General features: G+C 52.2%; 1 long non-coding RNA gene across 1 annotated transcript; it reads left to right on the top strand.

Annotated features, from left to right (window-relative positions):
* Positions 1–48: 48 nt before the first annotated feature.
* LOC123805544 lies at positions 49–13,681 on the top strand. Its single transcript, XR_006783318.1, has 2 exons — positions 49–143; positions 12,696–13,681. It is a non-coding gene; the product is annotated as an uncharacterized LOC123805544 (long non-coding RNA).
* Positions 13,682–14,255: the final 574 nt, after the last annotated feature.

Here is a 14,255-nt window from a genome sequence, read left to right as displayed (position 1 = left end):
CCCGGGTTCCACCCTAGGGAGCGTCTCAAAAGTGCGTACGCTGCTCCCGCCCAATCCAGTCGGTCTTGCTCCCAGCTTCCAGGAACCCGGATCCCTGCCCCCTCTCCGAAGTGCCTGAGAAGTCTCAGCAGATGGCCCTCTAGGTCGGTAACATCTGGAGGTCGCTGGAGTTTGTGTGTGGGGGTAGGGTGGGAGGAGGATTGGTGGAGGGAGTTGGTAAGAAAGAGATTGGGTGGGCGAGGCTTCCTCTTCTCCCGTTGGTATCTTTTTTTTTTTTTTTCTCCTTCGGGTGAAAGGGGTCCGGAGACGTTAGCGAGAGGCAGACCAAGAATCTGAAGCGGAGAGAGACAGGCTGAAAGACGAACCTGCAGAGAAAGGAGATTCGAGATGAGGCAGAAAGCCTGGCAGGAGAGAAGAAAGCATCAGACTTTTTTTTTTTTTTTCCTGGAGGGAACCATGGAACTTCTGGTTTCTGGAATTCTAAGAAGGGAAACTGCATGTGTGACTAGGCAGCGATGTAGGTCTATTCTTGCCTCTGCAGCCCACCCCCCAACCCCTGTCTGTAGTAAAAAAGGCAGAAAGACATCCAAAAAACTTTTAAAAATTGCCTGATGGGTGCATTCCCCACAGGTGGATGGGGGAGGTCTGAGTCTCCCAGTTTACAGACTGGAGGAGGAGGGGGAGTTCTAATGCACCCCAGAGGCATGGGGTGTGGGGCATTGTTGAGGGGGGCTTTAGTTTCCAAACCTGGACCTCTCAGGAGCTTTCCTGCTGTGCAAAGATTGGGCAGTGTTCCCCTTGCAGTAGCCCAGGCTTGCACACCCAGTCTTTTTATCACTTTCCTTATTTTTTTAAAAATTAAAAATGTTTAGACTTGTGTGTGTCTGCCTGTCTGCCTGGGGAAGGAGGGAGGCAAGTAGGGAGATAGGGAAGGCCTGTAGAGGCCACTACCCCCGGCCTCAGGGCAGCAAAAGCAAAGCTGCTGCCCACAGAACAAAGTGTTCTTGCAAGTCTTCCCTCTGCACTCAAAAGTCTCCGTGTAGTGGTGGCGTGAGGTCTTCACTCGCCTGGGCCCAGACCCTTGGACCTCGTGGACCTGCCAGGAGGGACGTGCAGGGGGAAGGCTGGGAGCCTGACCTGATCAGTGTGGTGCAGGGAGAGCTCCCTCTCTCCTCTGTGCCCATCCTTCTCCCCCAGCTTCCAGGAGTGTGAGGCCAGTGCGGCCACCCGCTCAGACTTCTCATCAGTCTTTGGAATTGTACCACAGACTCCTTCGCATCCTCTCACCTCTCACAATCAAGCTGAATAAGTGGGCTGCTGAAAGTCATCTCTGCACCCACTTAGGGTTCTCAGTGCATCCCAAGGCCCTCGGAAGGAGCCAGAGCCCTCCTGGCGCTGGAGGGGAGAGAGACTGGAAAAAGCAAAAACTAGCATTTGGTGAGGACCCCAAGCTTGGTGTACAAGGGTCAGTCTCCAGTCCTGCCACTTTCCAGCTCTGGGGAAAATTGAGGAATTTACCTAAGGTCTCTGTTGTGCGGAGTGAAACCAGGTAGTGAGGTAAAGCGTTAGTCTGGCTCTCTGGAAGGACTGCTGTGTGTTGTTGTGCGGTGATTGTCCTGGGATGTCTCCTGTCAGCGGTGGGGTAGAGTGTGGAAAGCCCAGCAGGCTTGGGAGGGAGGACACAGGGACTCTGGCCCCACTAGCCCATCTGTGGTCAGCCTCCCCCACTTCCTGTGGGGTTGGGACTTTCTTTCAAAGAAATCCCCCCTATCCCTTGACCCTGGCCTAGGGACTTCTAACCTTCTCCTTCCATGTGTGTTGTGGAGTGAGGCTCACTTCCGCACCTGAGAACTGGAGACGAATACTCCGTTCCTGGGGAACTCAGGGATGCTATCTCCCACTGCCCTTTGTATGCAGAGTGGAGCCAGCTGGGCTAGAGGCTCTAAGCCCCTCCAAAGGGCCTCTCAGTCACTATAAGCATGACAAACAACACCGAGGCTGGTGGCTGGCTGGCGGCAGTTTCTGAATACTTCTACTTTCATCATAACCCTAATCTTCCCCAGCCAGGAGGTGACCTCCGGGGGCTTCTGGTGGGGAATCTCCATCAGCCCTACCTGTCCACTGCCCTGAACCTCACTCCACGGTCTCTCTGCCTCTAGGCTCCCCCTCCTGTCTGCTGTCATACTGAAGGGGGTGGGGTGGGGGAGGCCTTTCTAAACTGCAAGTCTGCAGGATGGACCATGACACCTGTAAAACTTTTCAGTGCCAACATTCAAACTCGCCTTGAAGGGGACCACACGTTTTGCCTTTTGAGATATTGATTTTAAGCTGGCTATTAAGAAACAAAAGACTCAAAGTAGCCTTGGCTGGTGTGGCTCAGTTGGTTGGAGCATCCTCCAATACACTAAGTGGTTGGGGGTGCGATTCCTAGTCAGGACATATGCCTAGGTTGCGGGTTCATTTCCCTCCCACCCCCAACCCTGCAGCGCATTTGGGAGGCAACCAATCAGTGTTTCTCTCTCTCTCTCTCTCTCTCTCTCTCTCTCTCTCTCTCTCTCTCTCTCTCTCTCTCCCTCTCCCTCCCTCCCTCCTTCCCTCCCTTCCTCTTTTCTCTAAAGTCAATAAACATAATAAAACAATTTTTTTAAAGAAAGAACCTTTGACCCTCTCCCCTTTCTTGCCCAACAGATTCAGAGAGAAAAACCTCCTTCAGGGAAGGAAAACTGAGGATGTTGTCTTAGCCTAGTTTGAATTAAGTGTGGTGACTAGGGTGGCATTAACTACCCTATAGGGGCCTGTTAACCAGATACCTTGTCCCATATCAGAAGTGACTCGTCTAGGGTCACACAGCTAGAACTTAAAACGCACTCTGCGATAACTCCAGCCATTCCTCAGCAGGGCGTGGAGTTCTGTGCACGGGCTTTGCTGGTGTCTCGGCAGACGCTGCACGATGAACACCCCTCCTCTCCTGCCCAATCAAATGCTTCCCTAAATATTTCTCTCCCACTCCCCACCTCCATGCTTTTTCCCCTGCCTGGAATGACTTTCTCAGCCCAGTCTACCAGCTGCAGTCCTCGCTGCCTTCCAAGCAGGCTGCCTCCTCCTCAAAGCCACTTCCATTTGCCACACTTTCTCTTCCTTTGAGCCTGGGAGCACTTGGTTTGTGCCTCCATGCAGCCCCTCTCCAGCTCTGCCTCTTGCTGACACTTGGCGAGCCCGTGCTCCTAGCTGGCGGGGCTTCCCCTCAGCTTCTGGCAGTTTGCTTCCTCCCTGTCTTTGCTCTTGCTGTTCCACGAAGTGTCCCTTGCCCCACCCCACCTCTTACTTACTATTAAAAATTCAGCTCAGTATACCCTCTTCCAAGAAGCCGCCCCCACCAAACTTCCCAACCCTTAACTCTACCACTGGAGGTCCTTCCTTTGTGCTGCTGTGGTACAGTGAGGGCACTCTGTCATGAGCGGATGGTCTCTGCGTTGTCAGATGTTCATCAGAGAGAGAGAGAGAGAGAGAGAGCCCCAGAGAAGGGTGCCCAGGGAGGAGGATGGCTCTGGGAGGCCTTTTCCCTCTCTGGTTAGCCTGTCAGTCTCCTTCCTAAGGCCCACAACTCTCTAGCCTTCAGCCCCTCCCCCACAGGCACCACTCCTCCCCTTCTCCGTCTGCGTGTTCCCCCTTCTGTCCCTCTCTCTCTCTGTAGTCTCTCAGTCCTCGGACTCTCCCCTGTTTCCTCTTTGTCCTGTTTTCCCGACAAAAGCAAGCTGTGCCCTACCACCACTCTCTTTAGGCAAAGGCCCCCTGACTGGAAGTCGGGACATGCGATTCCAGTCCTGGCTTTGTCCCCAACTGATGTGGACAAGAATGGCTTATTAATAACAGTGTACTTGCAAGGCCATTTCCAGCTGACAAAGTCTGTCCAGCCAGTGTCACTGCATCACCCTCTATTCAGGACGATGTCTCATTTCCATTGTGGTGCAGAAGCCCTCCCGACTGGTCTAGCCCTTGAGGGCCAATGAACTCAGGGACCTTTCTTATCAGGCTTGGGGTGTGTGGTTACCTTATTGCATGCAAAGGGATGTGTGCTAGATTTATTACCTTCTGTGCCAGGACAAACAGAACTACAGAATGCTACTCCACAGCAGTCGACCCTGCGGCCATTAGAATCGTTCCTACTCCTTGAGCAAACAAGTTCTATCAAGAGGTTTGCAGATTTTTTTAAGTGACAGCCCACAGTAAGAAATGGATGTTATCACACAACCTGCATGTACATACACAGAAAGCTGAAATAAAAGTTCGACAGGCCAATACTCACGCTGACCACAGGCAGCACGCTCTGCTGCTTTCTTTTCGATCTTACTGTATTCCTTTAGGAAGAACAGTAGTGGTCACATCCCTGAACATTGATTTTACATCCCACTAGCAGGTTATAGTGGGAAGTTTGAGAGCCTCTGGTGCAGTATCACCCACGTTCAGACAAAACAAGCCAAAAGAACAAAAGAAGACCTGCCCTGGCCCAGGGCCTCTGTGCTCACTGCTGCCCTGCTCCCCAGCCCCTTCTCTGTTACAGTCACTCAGAAATATTTACTGAGTTCCCTGCTTCATATCAGTCAGACTTCTTAAGCGACAGCCTAGATTCATGGTTCCCACTCTCCACTCACCCTCTGGAAAACGTAAAGCGGCCTTTGTTGCTATAGGTCGGCTGCCGACGGTGGTTCACCAGCTCTCACCGTGTGGCGCTGTCACAGCCAACGCTTTCTCTTGCTTTCCTTCCTCATTTCCTCCCACATCATGGCTGCTCCTTCTTGGTCACCTTCGTTGACTCCTCCTTGGTGCCCAGCCCATGCGAGACTGCTCCCCAGGCTCTGCACTGTACCCTCAACCCCTCTCACTCTGCAATCCGTTCCTGGGGCTGCTCACCCCACCTGGCCCATGCCTTGAGTGGGTCGCCATGCTGAATAATATGTATCTGCATCTTTAGCTGCCATCTCTCATGTCAGCCTCTGGAGTCTAGGGACCCCACTGAGCTCGTTGTTGTGTCCCCAACGTCAAGTCAGGACCTAGCACGTACTAGGCACTCAGGGAGTATTTGCAGAAGAATGGGCATTTGGACTTAATGAATGTTGGAGGCATAATAGAGCTGCCATGGTGTCAGGAGGGGACAGTAACCAGATGTTTGGAATATCAACTATTACAATCAGACTCACACGAGGTTGGAGTCATGGAAATACAGTGATTGGATTTGTAGAATGTAGACCCTGGGGCCAGAGAAAATTTCTGTTCCACCGCTTTTTAGCTGGGAGCTCAAGCAAGTTGATGAAGCCCCTTTTCTGAATTTCCATTTGATTTTTTATAAAGTGCTGGTAAGAGGCCTTTCCTGCTCAGTTTGGGGCTTGTAAGCAATGAGACTGTGGAGTCTCTCTGTGAACATGAACACCTTTCTCTCTCTTCGATAGGGAAGGTGGGTCTATGGCCATATCACCCTGAATGTGCCCGATCTCATCTGATAGGGAAGGTGGGTACCTGACCCGAGTGAGTCTCTTTGTAATAAACAACTGTCCTAGTTCTCTGATTGGGAGACCGTGGTTGGTTATTTTACCCATCCTGACTGTGTACTGGGGCCTATTTTCCCAGGGTCCCAGAGGACAGAGCTGTGTCCAGGCCAGGATCAGAGTTTAGGGGCCAGGACAGGCACCCTTCAGGAGGGACTCTCTGCAGTCAGCACAGGCTGAACCACCATAGAAGCCTGGATTCTACAGATGGAGAAATGAGGCTCAGAGAGGGCAGGGGCTTGTTTAGAGTTGCACAGCATGTTGGGGCAGAGCTCCAGCTAGAATCTACTCCTTTGGGCTCCAAGTCAGTCTTCTTAAATTCCCAACCTCTTTAGTTCTATTTAGTTCTAGACTGTCCGGAGGTATTACTTTGGTCTTGGAACAACAGGAGCAATGCTTGAAATTTCTGAAGACGGTGGTTTTCAGGGCCCATTCTTCAAATGGTGCCAGACCATTGCATTTTGGGTCTACCAGCCAGAGAGCTCTGGCTACTTACTTTACTGACCACAGCAAGGTCATGTACACAAAATGGATCTCACACCCCTGTGTGAGAGGCAGAGAAGGAAAAAGCATTTAGTTCAGACTCTGAGCTGAGTGCATACATCCATCACTTCATCTTACCTCTGTTGTCTAGATGAGGAAACCCAGGTTCAGGGAGGTAAAACAACTTGTTCATAGTCACTCAGCTCACAAGTGGAAGAGCCAGAACTTGAACCTGAGCCTCTGGTTCTGAGGCCCATGCTCTTTCTGCTGCATCATGCTGCCTCCCTTGGGCACTCATGGCCTCAGGCTCTGGGAAGTGAATGGAGCAGGGAGGCTACTGGGAAAACAGACAAGCTAAAAAACATGGCGGGAACAGCAAGAAAAAGTGGGGAAATGCTCAACACTTAGACCCCGCAGAGCTGGGGTTGACTTTTGGTTCTGCCACTTCCTTTAAGCTCCTTAAAGACTCCATTTTCTGTAAAATAAAGAAAAGTATTACCTTGGAAGGTGGTGGAAAGGATTCAATGGAATCATTTATGTAAAGTGGTTCATATGATTCTGGACACATAATTGCTCAGTAAATATTTACTACTATCAGTAATAATAATCTCTTACAACAAACATTTCAGAAGTGCTGTTCAGGAAAGTCCCATTGTGGGCTGACTCAGGTCACTCGGCTGCCCTTGGAGCTGAAACCAGAGGGTCATGGAGTGGATGGCAGGGGGAGAGACTAATGTTTATTGAGCTCTTGCTGTGTGCCAGGCACTGTGCTAAATGTAATCGCTGCCATCCCTATGTGAGTGCTCACAATGAAGTACCTGCAATTATTAGTCTGCTTTTGCAGCTGGGGAAACTGAGGCTCAGAGAGGGGAAGTGGTTGTGTGGCTTACTAGTGGCCAAACAGGGATTGAAACCTCAGGCTGTTGGATCTGCGAGCCTGTGAGCACGCGGCTGCGCCCCTCCATGCTCAGAGCTTCACTCCGAGCTGGTTTACGTTTAGCTCACCTGCTGAGAGATCCCCCATGTCACACCCCGGGGTGGGCCTCCCTGGACCCGAGAAGTGGCTGTGGGCCCAGGGAGCATGCTGACCACTGGGGCTCTGCCGCATTGCCTCTGTCAGTCTCAACCTCCCGTGTTCCTGAGGGACCGTCAGGTGAGGTCCCGCCTGCCTGTCCACCCTCACTTCCCATCATACATCTGCCCACCTCCATACATAGCGAATGATCACCCCCATGAGGTGGCAGGGCCCCAGACACTTCACGGCTTTCTGTCCTCCAGGGGTGTCCAGCCTGTGGTCCAGGATGGCTGTGAATGGGCCCCACACAAAATCGTAAATTTTTTTTTGCTCATCAGTTTTCATCAGTGATTGTGTGATTAATGTGTGGCCCAAGACAGCTCTTCTTCCAGTGTGGCCCAGAGACACCAAAAGGTTGGACACACCTGCAACCCTTGCTCTGGCTGTGTTCTCTCTTTGTTAAAGCTGCTCTCCTGTCCCCAAAGATTGAAATCATGAGTGTCTTCAGTTAAAGGCCTAGGAGCTGGGAGGTCAAGATCTGTCTTCAAAACCAGGGTCTGAGGGGAGGAGGTAGGATGGTCTCGGTTTAGGAGGCAGGCAGGAAGTATCGAGTAAGAGGTGCAGGAAAAGGGAGGTGAGGGAAGGAGGCAGAGGAGGGAAAGAGCAGAACAGGACCCAGTGTGCGGTTGCACGAGGGTGTGTGCCCAAGGCCAGTGCATGACATAACCCAGGTGCCCTGCCAGATAGGTGAAGAAAGTTGATCAGCTATGGCTTTGACCTAATCAGAACAGATGTCCTGGGAACAGTTACATAAAGGAGGGAGGGTTCAGTACATGCTGAGCCGCCAGGGTCAGTGAACTGCCTGTGGCTGAGGCAGGGCTCCCTCCACCCCCGCTGGTTCTTTGATCTACTATTTGGAGTTGCAGGGAGGACCTGTCCCAAAAGGAAGAAAAAAGCAGGTTGACTTGTCTGTCAACCTGCTTTTCTTTTAGTTTCTGTGCTGGACACAGGAACTAGACATTTGCAGAGCCTTTCCTGGGGCTCAGGCTGTCGTCACCTCTGGAGCTCACAGTGACCCTGGTGGGCAGGGCTCACACCCTCGTTTTGGAGATGGGGGCTCAGTGAGGCAGTGGTTGTCCAAGGCCACGCAGTGAGAAAGAGGCAGAGGCAGAGCTGGGACTTGAGATCAGTTGTTGTGCTGTTGGCACCTGTGACAATGGCCCCAGTAAATAACACTTGAAGTTAACGTCCCTGAAACTTACAGGGGGCAAGCTGCAGTTCTTGTCTTATCTCATCTGATCCTCACAACTCTACATGTGAAAGGCACTACTGTTGTCATTCATATTTTACAGAGAGGGAAACTGAGGCATAGAGCTACTAAGTCACTGACTGGATTTCATGGAATTTGTCAGTGATGGAGCTAAGGCTTGAACCCAGGTCCTCTGGTTTTAGTGAGTCTGTGCTCTTAACAGCTTCACTTACATGGGACTCAGGGTGGAAGGAGTTCCAATTGTGCTATGAGGCCCCTGCCCTCTCAGTCACGGATAGAGGCGCTTCCAGACCCTGTGGTCGACAGCATGCTCAGCTGACCTGGCCCTGGACAGGCAGGGGGCTGAGGCGTCTCCGGGAATGGCTTCCAGCCCCATTCAGCCTAGCTCAGCTCAGGTCAGGGGAAGGCAGTCCAGGGAACTCCGGTGACCTGTTCTTGGCTTCGTATCTCTAGGGGAAGCCAGGAGACCAACAGTTGTTTCGCGCTCACCTGTAGCCCGCCCCCATGGGGTGAGGCAATGAGCGGGCATGGGAGGCTGGTTCTGGCGGAGTCTCAGCACTTGGGGAGATGTAGTGACCCTGGCTCTGGTCTCGCTCACTGTACGAACTTGAGCATATTCTTGCCCCTGGGCTCCAGTCCCGCTACCTGTATAATAAGGGGTTGGGGCGGTACTACTTCCCAGGCGCCTTCCAGCCCTGCTCCCTCTGCTCCGAGTTTGTATTCCTTAGACAGGGCTTCTCTTTTCAAGGGAAGGAAACACCTTCTCATCAAGCACCTTCTAGATCAGAAGGAGCTCCTGGCAGTGTTTCCACCTCCATCAGCTAATTCTGGCCTTTAGCCATGGTCCTAACCCCCAAAGGAATGGCTGAGGGAGGTGAGGAGGACCGGTGTTCAGTCTCTATGTATCAGGGCTGCTTTACTGGTTGTAAGAAGATTGTTCTGCTTCTAGATCAGTTGGTAACTAGATTTCCCTCAGTTTCCCCTGGTGCTCCCCATTCTGCCCAGGTACTCCAGCAATTCAGTGGTCAATGCCTAGCAGCCCTGTGTCCCAGTTGGGAGTGCCAGCGTCCATTTGGCCATGCTGCCGTACTGCCATGCGGCCGTACCATGGTCAAGTGAGGTGAGTATCAACCCAGGAGGGGAAGCAGTGTGGCAGGAAGAGAGGGCCAGGCACGCCAGCACACACCCTGCCTGGGCCGCTAACGTCCGGTGTGTCCTCCGGCCACTTTCCTCAAGGGGGCCACTTTCCTCCAGTTTCTTCAAGGGGTCCGCTTCACAGGGTTGTCACATTAAATGAAATAGTGACGGCAAAGCACCGTGTATGCAGTAGGTGCTCAGAACACGTTAGCTCCCCTCATGCAGGCCAAAGAGAAAGGTTTGGTTCAGGGAGAAGGGGAGAGATGATATGTTATGGTAGGAAAAGGGTAGATTTTTAAGCGAGAAAGACCCAATTTCAAAGTCTGGCTCTGTCACTTACTCCTTGTTACGGGCTGAATTGAATCTCCCCTAAATCTACATCTTTGAGCCCTGACCCTCGGGACCTCGGAATGTGACTATGTTTGGAGATGGGGTCTTTAGAAAGGTAATTAAGTTAAGGTCATCTTAAGGTTAAGATGAGGTCATGTGTGGTCCCGAGTGTAATATGACTGGTGCCCTTCCAGAAGAGGGGGTTTGCACGCAGATACAGGGAGAGTGCCATGTGAACAGGACGACGGCCATCTGCAAGCCCAGTAGAGAGGCCCTAGGCAGAAACCAACACTGCCACACCTTAATCTCAGACTCCCAGCCTGCAGAACTGTGAGCAGATGCATTTCTGTCAGTTGAGCCACCCACTCTGTGGAATTCTGTTATGGCAGCCTGGGCAGGCTAATGCACTCAGTGTGCAATAGCAAGCTGGTTAGTTAACATTTCTGTGATTTGCACAGTAGATTAAATGAGATAATGCCTGAGCAAACGCCAGCCCATAGTAGTTCCTCCCCATCTAGGCGTGGAAAGGGCGGCAGGGAAGCGGAGATATCACTGAGTCATTCTGCCTTAGCACAAACCTGCAGGACTTCTAACCCTTGACCCAGCCCTCACCTTTATCCAAATGGCAATCCAGTCCTCAGTGCCATTCCTGGCCTTGATGCTGGCTTTCTGTCTGCCAGGCTGTGAGGTAAGCAGGGTTCATAGGGGTTGAGTCAGCAGCGTGCTCCTGTTCGGCACCTGCCGTGAGTGTTCGGCCCGCTTGACTTAGGCCCGACACCAGGGCGGAGCTGGAGGGGTAGGGAGGGTGGCATAGAGGGGCTGACGGCTTGTCATGATGGTATTTTCCAAATAACTTATATGCTGTATCTCATCTGATCCTCACAGCAACCTTTTCAGGTGGACTGGGCTAATGGGCTCCTCTTGACACAAAGAGAAACTGAGGCCCAGAGAAGTTAAGGCGCTTCTTCTGACTCAGCAAACCCGTGTTGGGATTAGGACCTTGGAATCCAGGCTCAGGCTCTGGCTCTGACCACCATTGGGACGACTTGCCTACCCTCTACGGCTTCAGGGGGCTGTGGGGTCTGGTGGGAAGCGCATGGACCCAGGAGTCACCAGGCCTAGGCTCAAATCCCAGCTGGACCAGGGATCAGCTGTGGGACCCTGGGCATTTCCCCACCTGGCCAGGCTGTGGACCGGCTCTGTGAGAGAGGGAGGCCACCTCTGCCCCTGAAATTCCCAGGCCTGCAATAATTGACAGTTATTGTGGCTGTTGCATAATTAACTGTTCAGTAGCTGTTGCTGAATCGAATTCCTGGAGAGCCGGGCAGTGTGTCTGGGTGGGAGAGATGTCTGGCACTTCCGGGGGTGGGTGGTGGTGGTGGAACAAGGCTTCCTTCTCACCTGCCTTCTACCCCAGCACCTGGCAGCCCCTGAGAGGGAAGGGAACAGAGAGACCTATGGGGGAATGGGGGGTGGGGGTGGGGGAGGTGGGGGTGGGCCTGCAGGTAGGTCTGGAATTTACCGTGCCCTGCCCCTCCCCCCACCCTCTGCCCACTGAACCTGTCTGAAACCCCTGCCTCCATATTTGTAGTTTCTGGTCAATAAACACTGTTTTCCTTTTTCCATAGCATCTCTCATCATCCAAACTAATTTGGATTACTTTATTGTCACTGTCCCTGCACTTCCCGCCCCCCACTACACACAGAGTGATTGATGGTCATGCAACGGGGACTTGTCTGCATTACTGCTCCATCTCTTGCACCTAGAACAACATCTGGCTTTTAGTTGGTGTCTGGTCATTGTTTGTTTAGTGAGTGAATGAATAAATGAATGAATGAATGAACTAGTTCATTCTTTGCGGTCAGCCCTTTGCTGCACTGGGGGCTGTTGCCTAAGTCCAAGGCTAATCCTGTTTTCTAGAGGCTTCCAGTCTGGTGACTAAGGCAGACCCAGACCCAGACAGTGATCACTGGTGTGACCCGCGCTGTGGCCGAGGGAAGGAGGTGCCTAGGATGGGGGAAGCCAGGGCGGGCAGCATGTGATCCATTCAGGGAAGTGGAGGTGCCCAGTGGAAGGGTCTAGAAGTCCTCTCAAAGGAGCCTCAGAGGAGGAAGTAAAGGCTGAGTAGGAGTTAGAGGGGCGAGGGAGGAAACACTGTCCCAGACAACGATCCACACGTGCAGAGGCACAAAGGCAAGAGAGATCATGCTGAATTAGACGCGTCTGATGCTTTAGAGGCAGGACGGCAGCTGAGACGATGGATTCTGGGGGTGGGGTGGGGAGGGGGCACCTGAGGGTCAAGCAGGGGTCTGAGGGGAGCACAGCTGAGGCCTTTGCAAATCTGAGCTGCTCCTTCTCCTGGTTCTCAAAGGCTGAGAGGTGGAGCTGCCCAGGGGCTGCAGCTGTGGCCCCTGGTTGCAGATGCTTCCTCCCTGCTGCTTGACTTTCCCAGGTTGGTGCAGCCTCCCCTCACAGCTGGAGAGCCTTCTCTCCTCCCCTCTCCTCCCCTCCCTACCCATTCTATCCTCTCCCCTTCCCTTCCCTTCCTCTCTCTTTCCCCCTGAGAGAGAAAGGGTTGCGGCCAAGGACTGCCCTGACAGAATTTTGGTGTTTTGGTCAGCGGAGCCAAGGGAATGTGAGGTGGCTTTTCCAGCTGGAGTTGCGGAGCAGTGGCCCCAGGAAGTGACTCATTCCAGCCCCACCCCCCGACAGGGGTGGGGACCAGGCTTCTGACTCTCACTCTGCCAGCCAGGAACCTTTCAGCCCTGGCAGCCGTGCAGAAGCCTTGGAGCCAGAGATGGATTGTGATCTGTCACAGACTCTCTTGGAGACCTTTTCAGAGAGTTTCTGCCTCCTTCTGGGCCTCAGACTTCTTTTTTGTAAAACGTATAAAACAGTACCTGTCCTCCTTCTGCAGAGCCCGGAGACCTGCTCCTCATCCTGGATTTGGCCTTGGCTCACCTTGGGCAAGTCTGTTCCCCTCTTGCGCCTTCATCACCCCGTCTGTATGTGAGGGAGTTGGACTTGAGGGTCTCTGAACAGCTTTCCAACTCGGACATGTCTCCCCAGGCCTGTGGGTCCCGTTGGGCCCTTGGTGATCACATGCCTGCCAAATACCCACCCGGGGTCTGCTTGGATGCTGCCAGGAAACCAGCTGCATCTTCCTCCTCCCTGCGGACAGTTCCAGCAGATACGCCTTCCTCACGCTGCACCTGCCTCCCTGAATCGAAGACCACTGGGGGCCATTCTGCCTTCAGAAACCACAGAACTCCGTGTGATTCAATAAACCCTGGGCACTGGGCGCCCTGGCCACACCTTGTGCTGGCCTCCAAGGACACAGAGGAACTAGAAATAGTTAGGTTCCCCCTAAAGAACCATGTCAAGCTGGGGAAAAGACCAGTGAACACACAGTAAACATATAATTTCAGTAAAACTTAGGGTATGAGAGAGAAAGCTGGAACTGCTAGAGCAAAGCGTGAGTGAGGGAACTGAAGAGGCAGGGCACGAGTCTTTTTTTTATATTAGCAACCTTTTTACATTGTGTTTCTCAATTACCGTTTATATTTTGTATTATTTTGTTTTAGTTTCAGTGCACAGCATAGTGGTTTGACAATCATATACTTTACAGAGTGTCCCCCCAAACTTCCAGCACCCACTGGCAGCAGACACAGTTACTCACTGACTGTGTTCCCTGTGGTGTGCCTGATGTCCCCGTGCCTGTCCTGCAGCTCCCAGTCGGTATTTCTTAGTCTCTTACGTTTCTCACCCAGGCCCCCAAGCCCCCTACCCTCTGGCAACCGTCAGTCTGTTCACTGTATCTAAGAGTCTGTTTCTGTTTTTTTTGTTTGTTTGTTTTGTTCTTTAGATTCCACATATAAGTAAAATCATATTGTCTTTCTCTGACTGACTTATTTCACGCTGCATAATACCTTCTAGGTCCATCCATGCTGTCACAAATGGTAAGATTGCATCCTTTTTTATGGCTGAGTAATATTTCTCTGTATATATGTACCACAGCTTTTAGATCTGCTCATCTATTGATGGGCAGTTGGGTTGCTTCCGTACCTTGGCTATTGTGAATAATGGTGCAGTGAACATAGGGGTGCATATATTCTTTCGAGTTAGTGTTATAGGGGTTTTTTTTTGGATGCCTACAGGATGGGTGTCTTAAGTGCCAGGCCAAGAAATGTCTATGTTGTCCAGCAAGGACTGGAGCCATGTGACAAGTCCACTAGAATGACTAGTAGTCTCAGCTGCCATCCACATCCCCTTCTGGGCACTGGGCCCCGTCGAGTTGTCAAATACCCTCAATGTCTATCTTGTTGAGTCCCCATGACGGCCCTGCCAGACGGTAACTCTGGACCTGTTTCGAGATGAAAACACTGAGGCTCGGTGCAGGAAGGTGCCCTCCCAAAGTTGCCATGGTGGACACATTTGGCACCCAATTTAAAACCAGTCCAGCTAAAAGCCTCTCTCT

Source organism: Phyllostomus hastatus, unplaced genomic scaffold (genome assembly GCF_019186645.2).
Source record: "Phyllostomus hastatus isolate PE091 unplaced genomic scaffold, TTU_PhHast_1.1 phas_scaffold_317, whole genome shotgun sequence".
NCBI classification, from domain to species: domain Eukaryota; kingdom Metazoa; phylum Chordata; class Mammalia; order Chiroptera; family Phyllostomidae; genus Phyllostomus; species Phyllostomus hastatus.
The sequence above is the reverse complement of the archived record's forward strand: the minus strand, read 5'-3'. Positions and strand labels throughout refer to the sequence as shown.